The 4,301-nt window shown below is 53.2% G+C and overlaps 1 long non-coding RNA gene across 1 annotated transcript; it reads left to right on the forward strand.

The window, feature by feature from the left end:
* The first annotated feature begins 251 nt into the window (after window positions 1-251).
* On the forward strand, window positions 252-3,811 carry LOC113405766. The gene is made up of 3 exons (XR_003369566.1): window positions 252-602; window positions 1,175-1,288; window positions 1,971-3,811. It is a non-coding gene; the product is annotated as an uncharacterized LOC113405766 (long non-coding RNA).
* The last annotated feature ends 490 nt before the right edge of the window (window positions 3,812-4,301 follow it).

Genomic DNA, 4,301 nt, shown 5'->3' on the forward strand with positions numbered 1-4,301 from the left:
TAACAGTGTCCCAGCTGCAGAGGGATGCGAGCAAAATATAATAGAGATTTATTAGATGGTCTTGTTCATTCACCGTGCTGTGAATTCTTGGGACCACTTTGGGATGCCCCAGGAGCCACAGCACTATAGGTGCAAATTCAAGAAGGAAGTGGCTGGTAGAGGGATGGGTGATGTGTGTGGCCCCAGCACATACCCAGGGATGGAGGCTTGTCAGCAGCCTGCAGAGGGATGAAGGTTTAAGGATCAGCAGTGCAAGGGTCCCCTGGAGGTGGGGAGGTCCTGAATTCCTTGTAAGGTACAGGGACGGAAGAAAGGCTGCCTTGCCTTGTCCAGAGGGATAGTGACTGCCGGTGGTGACAATGGGGCTGGGGGGTGTTTGTGCTCCTTGTCTCATAACTAATAAAAGGTGTCAGAAGCTGTTAACAGGATGGTACAAAAGCAGCAGGCACCGAGCATGCAACGCGTGTGATTTCAGGTGCCGGTGACGTTCGATGACGTCTCAGTGTATTTCAACGAGCAGGAGTGGGGGAGCTTAGATGAATGGCAGAAGGAGCTTTACAAGAACGTGATGAAGGGGAATTATGAGACTTTGATCTCGCTGGGTAAGGATCCGTTTTCCCTCCTTCGTTAGAAGCGGTAAGTTGTGCGCAGTTCGTGGGCTGGAATCCAGCTCCCAGTTATCCTCCACTTACGCTGCATTTTGCTAGGTCAGCACTTGTAGCTCTTGAAGATTTTCTGAAAGTTCAACTCTGTGCATCCTCCCCTAGGAAGAGAGAGTGAAAGTTACCCAGTGGTGGCCTGAGCTCTCCATGTGCTGTGCTTTCTCCCGCTGGATAATAACTGCATTTATCTGCTCTGGCCCGAGTCGTCTTTACAGAAATTGATGATGTCCACGTCTGACTTCTCTTGGTTCTTATACACGCTCCGTCGCTGTAGGTAGCACCCACGTGCCTTATCCTCACAAACCCCTGTAAGGCAGGGCAGTAGCGGCACCATTTTATGGATGGGGAATTGAGGCCCAGAGAGATTAAGAGCCACATTTTTAAATGCTCAGCCCCTGCCACCGGGGCCGGATTTTCAAAAGAGCCGTGCTCCCACCATTCTGTGCTCTTTGGAAAATCCGCAATTCTTTGTAACGTCCTGTTCCCTGCTGTCATTCTTGTCTTTGAAATAGATTATGCCATTTCCAAGCCTGACATCTTAGCCCGTATTGAACAAGGGGAAGAACCATGTGTCCGGGATCAGCAGGACTCAGAGAGAGTAGAAATCCCTGTGGAGCCTTGCACAGGTGAGTGCTGCTGCTGCTTCAGTTAGCGTCCCTCTGGGTGCTCCACTGTCGGTGTATCTGCGCCTCTAATTGGAGAATTTAAGTAGCAGTGTCTGTTCGGCCGCACATGCGCCCTCTCCGGCTTGTGGTCTGCCTCAAGGTCATCTAGCACTGCGCAGGCAAACCGCCCTCTGCTCCTTCTCCATCGCCCTTGGCCCGGGAACGGAAAAGTCGTTTTCAGTTTTTAGTTCTTAGCATTTCTGTTAGCATTCGTAGTGCTTAGAGAGCCGCAGGGTATTTTATTTGTTTGATTCTTAAAAAAAAGAAAATCCTCTGTCGATCCATTTCCCGAGGGGTGCTCGAACCCTGCTCTGCCCCAGGCCCCGCCCCCACTCCACCCCTTCCCCTAGGCCATGCCCCATCCTGCCTTTTCCATTCTACCCCCGCCTCGCTCTACCTCTTCCTGCCCCCACTCCTCCCCCTTGTCCCCTGCGCCTCCTGCTCACCGCTGAACAGCTGATCCTCGGCGGACAGGAGGTGCTGGGGGGGAGGGGAAGGAGCTGACAGGTGGGGCCTGCCAGGGGGTGTGAGCACCTAATTTTTTTTTCCGTGGGTGCTCCAGCCCCAGAGCATCCAAAAAGTGGGCGCCTAAGTAGGGGCATGACCGTTTCCTGCCCTGCTTTAAAAGGTGCCTCTCCTGCAGGGAGGCATTGCCAGTGATGGACGGACGCTCTTGTTGTGTCCCGCGTCTCTCGGAGAGGCACGTATTCCGCAGAAGTGCAGTTTCTGCCAGCAGCTGAAGGCTAGATCCCGAAAGAACCGGCAACAAAACTTGAAACTCCTCCCCGTGGAGGGTGCTCTTAAACTGGCGTCTGACCCTGGTCCCGAATCCTCTCCAGGATGAAGGTCGTCTCCAGAGAGGGAGAACCGCAGAGAAAGTCGGCTTACTGCCCCTCCAAAGTCTCTAGAAAAAAAGGCTGCAAGCCCTCAAACCGAGCTCTAGACCAGCCAAAGGGGATCCCTGGTGTGTTCGGTCACTTCGGCAGCAATGACTCCAAAGCGTGGCACCAAGAGCTCCATATGCCTTGGGACCCACGGGGCCCAGGCTGGGGAACGGGCACCACTGTCGGTACCGTCTCTACAAAATCGGTGCCAACAAAAAGATCCTTGGCATGGAGCACTTCAAAGCAGTTCCTGTCGGAATGAGCCGCACATAAAAGGTCGTCGTTACCAATGAGTCAACATCAACAACAGTCCCTGACAGCATCGACCACAGTGGTACCACCGGAGTTCTGCTTCTCTAGGGACCTTATGGTAGTGGAGGAACCAGAGTCCCCACTACTCAGTCCCCAGGCTCCAGCACCGAGCCCATCTCAGTCCCCAGAACCACCATCGGCACCGGGGCGTTCACCTCCAGCGCCCTTATCAGCCCCACCCTACTCCAGCGGGGACTCAGACCGTGACCAGGAGGACCCCTTGTCTCTGGTCTTACGTCACAACCTTCCGTTACAGCATCTGAGACCTACACAGCTGCACCCACGCTCAGATCCCCAATCTTCCTGGTATGGTCACCTGTGGGTAGTGCCACCCATGCCCTTCCCCCCTCAGTGGCCTTACTGGGATCCACGGGCAGCCTAGGGGGCCCCACACCTCTCGGGGATCTAGAATCCCCCACAGAGAGTCCACCCGACGATCCCCTCTGGCCTCTGTATCCAGAGCCCCGGAGGCTTGGGAAGAAACTGTCAAGCAACAGGAGGCCAGACTAGAGGTGAAAACCACTCCACCGATGAACATCTCCTCCTCACCTGATGAGGTGGTGATGCCCCCTCCTCCATCATTAGCTGATGATTTTAAGCTTTTCCAAGAGGGTGGCTGAGGCTCTGCAAACTCCCTTCAAGGAAGTGAAAGACTCACACCACAAATTGTGGACATACTGCACGCCTCTTCCTCTTCCAGAATTGCCCTCCCAGTCAATGAGGTACTTTTAGTCCCTGCCAAGGCCATCTGGCAGACACGCCTCTACTGCACCAACCTGCAAGAGGGCAGACAAAAAATATTACATGCCCCCCAAGGACGCAGATTAGGCAGACTAGATTAGACCTGTTTGCCTACATAGGAGCCAAGGAGTGGAATGCTTAAAGGGGACTGTGTTTGGCTTCTTGTTAACCAGTGTGGTGCTACAAAAGCTCGTTTGATATTGGTTTGGTGGCTCTATTATAGAATAAACCACCCGTTCTGGGGGATTACGGGCCCTGTTTCTTGCAGTCTGCCCTGAGTGTGGAATTCTTAGAGTGGCCCATCCGGGCACCCGGTCACAGCTTCCAAAGTTGGTGCAATTCCAAACAAGTGGCTCCCACATCTTCCTCCCTCCCTTTGATCCTAGATTCTGTTCTAGGTCTCAGAAGGTCTGGTCTCTCTCTTAGCTCGCAGTTAAAGTACATCAGTGGCCATAGCAGCTTTTCACCATCAGGTGGACGGACAGTCAGTATTCGCCCATCCAGCAACAGGCAGATTCCTCACGAGCGTGAGAAACCTCTTCCCACAGGTCAGATCACCCACTCCAACGTGGGACCTCAGCTTGGTTCTGAAAACTTTAACTAGAACACCCTTTGAACCTTGGCCACGTGCTCCCTCCTACACCGGTCCGTGAAGACAGCATTCCTTGTGGCCATTACCTCAGCACGGCGGATGCGGAAATAGCAGTGTTGTTGGCGCACCCGCTTTTCACGGTCTTCTTTAAGGACAAAGTCACCCTGAGGCCACGTCCCACGCTCCTATCCAAGGTAACCTCATCCTTTCATATGAACCAACTAATTCACTTCCCCGCCTGTTTTCCAAAACCTCCCTGTGACAATAGAGAGGCAATACTGCATATGCTGGCTGTTAGGAGAGCCCTCGCATTTTATTTGGACAGGACTAAGGACTTTAGGAAGTCTGCTAAACTCTTCCTTTCATTCGCAGAAAGATCCAGAGGCACCACAATATCAGACTCTCGAAATGGGTCTCCGGTTGCACTAACCACTGTTACCATGTG

The sequence above is a fragment of the Terrapene carolina genome, unplaced genomic scaffold, assembly GCF_002925995.2.
Source record: "Terrapene carolina triunguis isolate 2854851 unplaced genomic scaffold, T_m_triunguis-2.0 Scaffold50720, whole genome shotgun sequence".
Taxonomy (NCBI): Eukaryota; Metazoa; Chordata; order Testudines; family Emydidae; genus Terrapene; species Terrapene triunguis.